This window comes from Paroedura picta, chromosome 1 (genome assembly GCF_049243985.1).
Source record: "Paroedura picta isolate Pp20150507F chromosome 1, Ppicta_v3.0, whole genome shotgun sequence".
In the NCBI taxonomy this organism is placed as follows: Eukaryota; Metazoa; Chordata; class Lepidosauria; order Squamata; family Gekkonidae; genus Paroedura; species Paroedura picta.
In genome coordinates this window covers 32,389,043-32,400,422 of record NC_135369.1, presented here as the reverse complement: position 1 = coordinate 32,400,422, position 11,380 = coordinate 32,389,043, and the positions used below count along the sequence as shown (strand labels likewise).

Sequence of the window (11,380 nt, the reverse complement as noted above, 5' to 3'; positions counted from 1 at the left end):
ATTGTACATGATGAGGAATGGGAGTTGTAGCCTATGCTATCAGAAATGCATACACACATGTCCTGGGCCACATGTACATTAAGCAATGGAGAATGAGCTTAGTGAGAAGTTGGTAACTTAGTATTTGAGGATCAATTTGCCTGTGTATTTGTATCCTTTTATTTTATTGTACAATTATACAGGTAATTGTATCCTTAAGAACTCAAGGCAGATAACAATTATGATAAAATAATAATCTTTATCGGAAATAAAATAATAAAAGAAATAGACAAATATGTACTTAGCACACTAGCAATCAGATAGGAAAATAAAGTGGGAAAAGGTGTTGTAAGTATATTTACCGGTCTTGAAGAATAGTGGGGCAGAGATAAGACATAACCTGCCAGTGGTGTGAAGGGTGTTCTGAATAGGTCCCCATCAAATGCACACTTAGGGCTTGGCAAAGCCACTGTTTATAAGGTTCCACATGATATTCTTATGGACAAGTTGGTAGAACGCAGTATGGATCCTATTACTTTTAGGTTGATTGAGAACTGTTTGACAGATGGTACCCAAAGGGTGACTGTAAATGGCTCATCATCTTCTTGGAGAGGAGTGACAAGTGTAGTGTCCTGGGGCCTGTGTTGTTCAACATATTTATAAATGGTTTGGATGAAGGAATAGAGGAGGTACTTATTAAATTTGCAGATGATACTAAACTGGGAAGGGTAGCAAATACAACCAGAAGACAGAATCAGAATACAGGGTGATCTTGACAGACTAGAAAACTGGGCTAAAATGAATTTCAATAGTGATAAAAAAAAAAGTTATTTTGAGCTGTATTAAAAGAAGCATAGTGTTCAGATAACATCAGGTGATGTTACCACTTCACTGTGCTCTGGTAAGAACTAACTTGGAGTACCTTGTTCAGTTTTGGGCACCACAACTGAAGAAAAATGTAGACACTGGAGCATTTCCAGAGGAGGGCTATGAATATGGTCAGGGGTTTGGAGACCAAGTCATATTAGGAAAGGTTGTGGGAGCTTTGTCTGTTTAGACGGGAGAGAAAATGACTAAGAGGTGATATGATTACCATCTTCAAATACTTGAAGGGCTGTCATACAGAAGATGGAGCAAAGTTGTTCTCTCTTGTCCCGGAGGGACAGACCAGAATGAATGGGTTGATATTAATTCAAAAGAATTTTTGGCTAAACATCTGGAAGAAGTTCTTGACAGCTAGAGCGGTTCCTCAGTGGAACAGGCTTCCTCTGGAGGTGGTAAGTTCTCTTTCTTTGGAAGATTTTAAGAAGAGGCTAGATAGTCATCTGACAGAAATTCTGATTTTGTGAACTTAAGCAGATTGCAAATGAGTGGGCAGGAAGAGAAGTGTCAGTGTTTGTCTCTTGTGGCCTTTCCTTGTATACCCAGGGAACTGCTGATTGCCACTGTGGGTTGGTAGATGAATTTCCTCCAAACCAAGCTGGATTTTGGAGATTTTGGTGAGTGGGGGATCAATTGAGCGTGAAATTGGGATCACTGTGAGTGGGCAGGTAGTTGTGAGTTCCTGCATTATGCAGGGGGTGGACTAGATGACCCCAGAGACCCCGTCCAACTCTATGTTTCTATGACCCTGGGAGGCCAGGGGCCCGGGGGCCAAGCGGCAAGGAGGACCAATGGAGGCGGATGCCCTTTGGGTCCCTTGCTGCCGCTTCCCAGGAGAATCCGGGGCGAAAGGCGTCCCATCCTCCCGGCTGGGAGTGAGGCGTGGAGCTGTTCGTGGCAGCCGGACGGTTCTGTTCGTGGCAGTTCTGTTCGTGGCAGCCGGACAGCTGACAGGGGTCAGGCTCCCTCACCAGCAGAAGGCCAACCCTCCGTTGGGGGTTGGGTGTTAATAAACGGCTGCGGCCAATTTATTCGCCAAATATGGAGTCGTGTCTTCGCTGGGTCAGTCGCCTCCTGAAAGTCAACTTCAAGGAAAGCCCCTATTTTAACTGTAACTTCTAGCTACCAGCTTTGTAGCATGACATGGACATCCTGTTGCAACAAGGATCAGATAATGATATTTTGAAGCTCTGTAAATATTTACAGGTCTACAGTTTAAGGTGCAAATCTCCTAGCTCTATGAAGTGGCAATTTAAAGGTTTGATCAATGGGCAGTAAACAGCCCTTACAGCTGGGAAGCAGGAGGGATTAACCAGGTAAGTACTCAGTCAACAAAGAAAGACACATTCAGTGTAGCTCAGCTGGAGACAACATACTTCAAAGATATTTTCAATAGTACATATCCATCATTTTTGGTCCTCCATTGTAGTTTCCCTGGCTGTTTTCTGCACAGTCACATAACTACAGGGGCTTTCCTCCATCAACTTTCAAAGGTCCTCCTGTTATTGACAACCTTATCCATTTTCTTTCCAGGATATTTAGGCATTGTCTGACTATAAATGATGAGAATTTTTACCTTATTTCTAACTGTTGCATTCTTGGTTTTCCAGCTCCAGGCTCAGCTGCAGGGACCATCAGGTGAGTTGGAGAAGATGTACATGTTGCTTTCTAGAAGGATTCTTTTCTAGTTCCATCTATACATGGAGTGTGGTTGTGGAAGGTTTGTATGAATGTTCTGTGGCCCATGATCAGTCAAAGAATGTAGACATGTGTCTGAGATGCTGGTAGTCTGTAATAATTACAATTCATTTCTCTTGTACATAAGCATTTTTCAATAGTTTTAATGTTAAATTATGTTATATTTTTGTCTATTGTGCCCTGTTTCAGAAGCCTTTGTAAATCAAGCAATTGCTGGCATAGAATATTTAAAATATAGACTACTGTGAAAAGGTGGGTTAAAAATTATCAAGCATAGTTTATGGAAAGACAGGAATGGGATTCCAATTTAGTCTTGAAGGTCAGTGGATGACCTTGCCCCAGTTGCTGTCTCTTAACCGACCCCACCTCACAAGGTTCAGTGGATGAGGAGAGCACTACATTTGCGGTTCTAGCAAGTACAATGAGCAAAGGACTTTCAGCTTTAGTTCTCCTTAACAGATGAGTTAGATGGTTTGTGGAAATGAAGAGGTATCTGGTGACTGCGAAGAGAATGGATGAGGGACAATAAATTGAAGCTTAATCCAGACCAAAAAAAGTCTTTGATTCTTTGGATTACAATATTATGTTTGAAGTATTAGAAAGAATGGACTGTGGGAAGACTTTTATTGGATGAATAAGGGAAATATGCAAAGATCAATGTGCTAATCTAAGAATTAATGGAAATATAAATCCTAGTCATAAAATAAGTAGCTGTACAAGACAGCTACTTTTCATCATAGAATTGGAAATACTGATTACTGGCATAAGGAGAGAAAAAAGATAAAGAGGCCTTAGAATTAGAAATGAAGAATATAAGATAAAGGCATATTCAAATGATTTACTGATTATTTTAGAGGATCCAGATGATAGTATTCAATACCTTAATGGAAAATTAGAAGAATTAGGAATGGTATCAGTTTAATCGTTAAAAAGGATAAATCTAATATTATTGTTAAAAAATTTCTTAACTGTAAGTTTCTTTGAGCCTCCTTCAGGTAGATAAAAGCGGCATATAAGAACCAGCTCTTCTTCTTCTCAAGGAATATGGAAACATCTAGAGATGGTTGTAGGCAAGGTATAATGTGGAGAAACTCTAACAGAGGTATAGTGTCTGGGCTGCAGGTTGACAGGGATAGAGAGGGTGTTGAGAGGCACCTGGCTATACTGGATGAGTTCAAATCCCCTAGCCTGGATGGTGTGGACCCAAGAGTGTTCAAAAAACTTTCTGGAGAGATTGTGGACCCTTTGTCCATCATCTTTAGGGCCACTTTGTCCATCATCTTTAGGACTGCAGAGGTACCAGAAGATTGGTGGAGAGCAAATGTTAACCCAGTCTTCAAAAACAGAAGAGATGACATGGGAAACTACAGACCAGTGAGTCTGACTTCAATTGCAGGGAAGATAACAGAGCAGATTTTAAAGAAGAAGAGTTGGTTCTTATATGCTGCTTTTCCCTACCTGTAGGAATCTTAAAGCAGCTTACAATTGCCTTCCCTTTCCTCTCCCCACAACAGGCACCTTGTGAGGGAGGTGAGGCTGAGACAGCCCTGATATTACTGCTTGGTCAGAACCACTTTATCAGTGCTGTGGTGAGCCCAAGGCCACCCAACTGGCTACATGTGGAGGAGCAGGGAATCAAACCCTGCTTGCCATCTTAGAAGTCCATGCTTCTAACCACTACACCAAGCTGGCATTTGGAATGATCTGCAATCATCTGGAGAACAATTTGTTGATCTGGGGAAGTCAGCTTGGATTTGTCTACAATAGGTCCTGCCAGACCAACCTCGTTTCCTTCTTTGACCAAGTGACAGGCTTATTAGATCGTGGAAACTCAGTGAATGTTGTTTACCTAAACTTCAGTAAGGCTTTTGACAAGGTTCCCTATGGTGTTCTGATGGGTAAACTGGAGGACTGTAGACTGGATTTTTTTGATGGTTAGGTAAAACCGCATCCAAAGATGTGTCCATCAGAGTGGAGGGAGGTGAGCAGCAGAGTGCCACAGGGCTCTGTACTGGGTCCAGTACTTTTAAACATTTTTATCAATGATCTGGATGAGGGGTTGGGGGTACTCCTAATTATATTTGGGGATGATGCCAATTTGGGAGGAGTAGTGAACACACCAGAAGAGAGACTTAAAAGAGATCCTAACATGCTGGAAAAGTGGGCAAATGAGAACATGATGCAATTCAATAAGGAGAAGTACAGAGTTATACATATGGGTCACAAAAATGAGAAGCATGCATATTGGATGGGAGATACACTTCTGGGTAGCAGTGTGTGCGAATATGATCTTGGGGTACTTGTGGATTGTAAGCTAAATATGAGCAGACAGTGTAATGCTGTGGTTAGGCAAATGCAGTCTTGGGCTTTATCAACAGAGGCATTACAAGATGTAATAGGCATAGAATAGAATCATAGAGTTGGAAGGGATGACCTCATGGGTCATCTAGTCCAACCCCCTGCACTATGCAGGACACTCACATTCCTATCACTCATCTACTGTAACCTGCCAACCCTTTGCCTTCACAGAATCAGCCTCTCTATCAGATGGCTATCTAGCCTTTGTTTAAAAATGTCCAAAGATGGAGAACCCACCACCTCCCGAGGAAGCCTGTTCCACTGAGAAACCACTCTAACTGTCAGGAACTTCTTCCGGATGTTTAGATGGAATTTCTTTTGAATTAATTTCATCCCATTTGTTGTGGTCTGGCAAGAGAGAACAATTCTGCTCCATCCTCCATATGGCACCCTTTTAAAGACTTGAAGATGGTTATCAGATCCCCTCTCAGTCGTCTCCTCTCTAGGCTAAACAGACCAAGCTCCCCCAACCTTTCTTCTTATGTCTTGGTCTCCAAACCCCTCACCATCTTTGTTGCCCTCCTCTGGACACGTTCCAGTGTATGCCACATTGGTCGGACCTCACCTGAACTACTGGAGGGCTCACTTCCAAAAGGACATGGACAAAATTGAGAAGGTTCAGAAGAGAGTGACGAGAACGACCCAGAGCCTGGGCCCAAGTCCTGTGAGGAAAGGATGAGGGACTTAGGAATGTTTAGCCTGGAGAAGAGAAGGTTGAGTGGGGACATGATTGCTGTCTTCAAGTATTTGAAAGGTTGCTCCTCAGAGGAGGGCAGGGAAAGGATCCTGTTGGCAGCAGAGGGTAGGACCCACAATAATGGGTTTAAACTACATGGAGAACACTATCAGCTAGATATCAGGAATAGCATAAATAAATAACTAGAAAATCCAGCACAATTAATTAACAGGTTGGATAAGAAGGGAAAAAGATTTACTTATCATTCTTCCTTTTGCAGAGGAAGTTGCAGCAAAGCGTCCTATCATGTGTAGAGCTGTAAAGGCCCATTGCCGACACAAATGTTATCCAAATGAAAGGAGGATTGGACAATGTTTGCCAAGGTTGTACTGCTGTCAGGCTCTCCCAGAAGCAACCTTCACAACCAAGCCAACTTGCCGAACAAAATCACCAAATTCAATGAGCCACCCAACTCAACACTGAAAATGCCAGCACAGCAGACTGCAACTTCAAAGCAAGACACAACACTCACTTATCCAAATTAACACCCTGCTGTTCTTACATGTCTTCATTAAAAATCAATTTTGTGCTCACATCACTGTATCATCTTCTTTTTGACTTCTCTGAGAGTGGCCTTGAGACCTCCTGTATTATATCCAATGAAACCCTTCTATCACAAGAACTAGTCAGCTGTAAGGAAAGGCACAATTCTCAGCAATCATTTCAAAACTGCATGGTTTTGTCACTAAGCATTCATGGTTGGATATGAGCCTCTTGTGGTGCAGAGTGGTAAGGCAGCAAACATGCAGTCTGAAAGCTCTGCCCATGAGTCTGGGAGTTCGATCCCAGCAGCCGGCTCAAGTTTGACTCAGCCTTCCATCCTTCCGGGGTCGGTAAAATGAGTGCCCAGCTTACTGGGGGGTAAACGGTAATGACTGGGGAAGGCACTGGCAAACCACCCGTATTGAGTCTGCCATGAAAACGCTAGAGGGCATCACCCCAAGGGTCAGACATGACTCGGTGCTTGCACAGGGGATACCTGTACCTTTTATTCATGGTTGGGAAGCGGGAGTCATCTAATTGCATGCACATGACTAACCCTGAGTTTATGCATGTTTATAAGTTGAGAAGTAAATTTTACATGTAGATTGTATGATTCCCAGGGAAGAAGGGAGTATGTACATTATGTATGTGCATTATGTATGTTTTTAGCCAGATGGCTGCGGGTAATAGTGATCTAATGAAGTCACTTATTAAACTTCTGTTCTGTCCTCATCATAAATCTCTGGTAAACCTAGGAATCTGACAGTGATAACGCTCAAGCAGGATTTTCTAGTTAGAAGTTTAATAATCCAAATCCAATCAAATTTATGTCTGGCATTCAGGTATGGGTAGAAGTCCTTCAGTCCAGTGGTCATTGCCCCCCAAGATGTATGGAGGGTTAGTAAGTGGATAGATTATCATGGCCAGATTATCATGGCCAGAAGTAAAGATGATGCCATGAAGAATAAACTAGTGTTTTGTGTGCTCAGTATTCATGGATAACTTAGATGAGTCATCCAAGGGAATTTGGTAGCCCTAAAAATACTGCTTCTACATGGCAGGCAAAACAAATCAGTGTATTCTGCAGCGCCATACGTACATATTCTGGAAGGCCTGTGGAGAAGAACTCAATTCAGAGGTTGGATAAGAGAAGGGATAAAGGTCCACTTATCACTTTTCCTTTTTAAGAGCAAGGAGCAGCAAGAAGTGCTGTTGCATGTAGCACTGTTCAGGCCCACTGCCAATACCAATGCCATTCAAATTAGACAATGTTTGCCTGTCTTGTATTGCTGTCAGGCTCTCCTAGAAGCAACCTATCCAACTAAACCAACTTCCCAATTAGAGTCAGCCAACTCAACAGAAGCACCGATTCACTGAAGTGAAGCCACACTTGAAGGTCTTTTCAATTTAATAAAGATAAGTGTAAAGTTCTGCATCTGGGTCAGAAAAATGAAAAGCATGCCTACTGGATGGGGAATACGCTTCTAGGTAACACTGTGTGTGAATGAGACCTTGGGGTACTTCTGGATTGTAAACTAAACATGAACAGGCAGTGTGATGCAGCAGTAAAAAAGGCGAATGCCATTTTGGGCTGTATCAATAGGGGCATTACATCAAAATCACAAGATGTCATAGTCCCATTGTATACGGCCAGGGATAGTCAAACTGCGGCCCTCCAGATGTCCAAGGACTACAATTCCCAGGAGCCCCCTGCCAGCGAATGCTGGCAGGGGGCTCCTGGAAATTGTAGTCCATGGACATCTGGAGGGCTGCAGTTTGACTACCCCTCATATACGGCACTGGTCAGACCATACCTGGAGTACTGTGTTTAGCAGGGGGTTGGACTAGATGGCCTGTATGGCCCCTTCCAACTCTATGATTCTATGATTCTATGATTCTATGATTCTAATTTCGATCATAAATCTATAAACCAGGCATGTTCCACATTTGTAATTTCCATTTGGTACACTAGATGGCACAATAATTTTAGAAGGTGTAATAAGTTCTTGAATATTCCTACCTCTCCTCCATGCAAATAAAATCTATGATTCTAATCTTTAAGCCCAACCCGCGGTGCAGCGTACCGCGGAATAAATAAAGGAGTAAGGGCTCTAGGGGAGGAGTTAGGGTGGGACCCGTCCGGGATAAAAACTCAGAGAGGGCCAATCAGGAGCCGCGAAGTGGCTCCTGATTGGCCCTGTCCGAGTGCCACTCAGGGGCCAAGTGGCTAATTGGGAGGCGCGCATGGTGCGCCTCCCTATTGGCTACTTGGCCCGCCCCGGACTCCACCCCCACACTCCGCCCCCAACATCGCCACAACATGGCCGCCCACCTGCTAAGGAGCTGCCACCACCACAGACGCCCGACAGTAGGCCGCTCTGCGAGGGGGAAGGGGGAGGGAGGATTCTGCGGCCACAACAATGCCGCGGCCATCCTCGCTGGTTTTGGCCTTCGGGGAGGGTGGGGGGCGGCAGCCGGCCTCCTCTCGCCTCGAGAGAAGGCTGTTTCGGCCTTCGGGTGGTTGGGCCTTCTGGCAGCCGGCCTCCTCTTGCCGCGAGAGAAGGCCGTTTTGGCCTTTGGGAAGGGTGGAGGGGCGGCAGCCGGCCTCCTCTCGCCGCGAGAGAAGGCCGTTTTGGCCTTTGGGGAGGGTGGGGGAGCGGCAGCCGGCCTCCTCTCGCCGCGAGAGAAGGCCGTTTTGGCCTTTGGGAAGGGTGGAGAAGCGGCAGCCGGCCTCCTCTCGCCGCGAGAGAAGGCCGTTTTGGCCTTTGGGAAGGGTGGAGGGGCGGCAGCCGGCCTCCTCTCGCCTCGAGAGAAGGCTGTTTCGGCCTTCGGGTGGTTGGGCCTTCTGGCAGCCGGCCTCCTCTTGCCGCGAGAGAAGGCCGTTTTGGCCTTTGGGAAGGGTGGAGGGGCGGCAGCCGGCCTCCTCTCGCCGCGAGAGAAGGCCGTTTTGGCCTTTGGGGAGGGTGGGGGAGCGGCAGCCGGCCTCCTCTCGCCGCGAGAGAAGGCCGTTTCGGCCTTTGGGAAGGGTGGAGGGGCGGCAGCCGGCCTCCTCTCGCCTCGAGAGAAGGCTGTTTCGGCCTTCGGGTGGTTGGTCCTTCTGGCAGCCGGCCTCCTCTTGCCGCGAGAGAAGGCCGTTTTGGCCTTTGGGAAGGGTGGAGGGGCGGCAGCCGGCCTCCTCTCGCCTCGAGAGAAGGCTGTTTCGGCCTTCGGGTGGTTGGGCCTTCTGGCAGCCGGCCTCCTCTTGCCGCGAGAGAAGGCCGTTTTGGCCTTTGGGAAGGGTGGAGGGGCGGCAGCCGGCCTCCTCTCGCCGCGAGAGAAGGCTGTTTCGGCCTTCGGGTGGTTGGGCCTTCTGGCAGCCGGCCTCCTCTCGCCGCGAGAGAAGGCCGTTTTGGCCTTTGGGAAGGGTGGAGGGGCGGCAGCCGGCCTCCTCTCGCCGCGAGAGAAGGCTGTTTCGGCCTTCGGGTGGTTGGGCCTTCTGGCAGCCGGCCTCCTCTCGCCGCGAGAGAAGGCCGTTTTGGCCTTTGGGAAGGGTGGAGGGGCGGCAGCCGGCCTCCTCTCGCCGCGAGAGAAGGCCGTTTTGGCCTTTGGGGAGGGTGGGGGAGCGGCAGCCGGCCTCCTCTCGCCGCGAGAGAAGGCTGTTTCGGCCTTCGGGTGGTTGGGCCTTCTGGCAGCCGGCCTCCTCTTGCCGCGAGAGAAGGCCGTTTTGGCCTTTGGGAAGGGTGGGGGAGCGGCAGCCGGCCTCCTCTCGCCGCGAGAGAAGGCTGTTTCGGCCTTCGGGTGGTTGGGCCTTCTGGCAGCCGGCCTCCTCTTGCCGCGAGAGAAGGCCGTTTTGGCCTTTGGGAAGGGTGGGGGAGCGGCAGCCGGCCTCCTCTCGCCGCGAGAGAAGGCTGTTTCGGCCTTCGGGTGGTTGGGCCTTCTGGCAGCCGGCCTCCTCTTGCCGCGAGAGAAGGCCGTTTTGGCCTTTGGGAAGGGTGGGGGAGCGGCAGCCGGCCTCCTCTCGCCGCGAGAGAAGGCTGATTCGGCCTTCGGGTGGTTGGACCTTCTGGCAGCCGGCCTCCTCTTGCCGCGAGAGAAGGCCGTTTTGGCCTTTGGGGAGGGTGAGGGAGCGGCAGCCGGCCTCCTCTCGCCGCGAGAGAAGGCTGTTTCGGCCTTCGGGTGGTTGGGCCTTCTGGCAGCCGGCCTCCTCTTGCCGCGAGAGAAGGCCGTTTTGGCCTTTGGGGAGGGTGGGGGAGCGGCAGCCGGCCTCCTCTCGCCGCGAGAGAAGGCTGTTTCGGCCTTCGGGTGGTTGGGCCTTCTGGCAGCCGGCCTCCTCTTGCCGCGAGAGAAGGCCGTTTTGGCCTTTGGGAAGGGTGGGGGAGCGGCAGCCGGCCTCCTCTCGCCGCGAGAGAAGGCTGTTTCGGCCTTCGGGTGGTTGGGCCTTCTGGCAGCCGGCCTCCTCTCGCCGCGAGAGAAGGCCGTTTTGGCCTTTGGGAAGGGTGGAGGGGCGGCAGCCGGCCTCCTCTCGCCGCGAGAGAAGGCCGTTTTGGCCTTTGGGAAGGGTGGAGGGGCGGCAGCCGGCCTCCTCTCGCCGCGAGAGAAGGCTGTTTCGGCCTTCGGGTGGTTGGGCCTTCTGGCAGCCGGCCTCCTCTTGCTGCGAGAGAAGGCCATTTTGGCCTTTGGGAAGGGTGGAGGGGCGGCAGCCGGCCTCCTCTCGCCGCGAGAGAAGGCCGTTTTGGCCTTTGGGGAGGGTGGGGGAGCGGCAGCCGGCCTCCTCTCGCCGCGAGAGAAGGCCGTTTTGGCCTTTGGGAAGGGTGGAGGGGCGGCAGCCGGCCTCCTCTCGCCGCGAGAGAAGGCCGTTTTGGCCTTTGGGAAGGGTGGAGGGGCGGCAGCCGGCCTCCTCTCGCCGCGAGAGAAGGCTGTTTCGGCCTTCGGGTGGTTGGGCCTTCTGGCAGCCGGCCTCCTCTTGCCGCGAGAGAAGGCCGTTTTGGCCTTTGGGAAGGGTGGAGGGGCGGCAGCCGGCCTCCTCTCGCCGCGAGAGATGGCTGTTTCGGCCTTCGGGTGGTTGGGCCTTCTGGCAGCCGGCCTCCTCTTGCCGCGAGAGAAGGCCGTTTTGGCCTTTGGGAAGGGTGGAGGGGCGGCAGCCGGCCTCCTCTCGCCGCGAGAGAAGGCCGTTTTGGCCTTTGGGGAGGGTGGGGGAGCGGCAGCCGGCCTCCTCTCGCCGCGAGAGAAGGCCGTTTTGGCCTTTGGGAAGGGTGGAGGGGCGGC

The 11,380-nt window shown here is 49.7% G+C and overlaps 1 long non-coding RNA gene across 1 annotated transcript; it reads left to right on the top strand.

Moving 5' to 3' along the window:
- The first annotated feature begins 2,216 nt into the window (after window positions 1-2,216).
- On the top strand, window positions 2,217-6,177 carry LOC143834836 (uncharacterized). Its single transcript, XR_013229913.1, has 3 exons — window positions 2,217-2,354; window positions 2,472-2,499; window positions 5,874-6,177. It is a non-coding gene; the product is annotated as an uncharacterized LOC143834836 (long non-coding RNA).
- The last annotated feature ends 5,203 nt before the right edge of the window (window positions 6,178-11,380 follow it).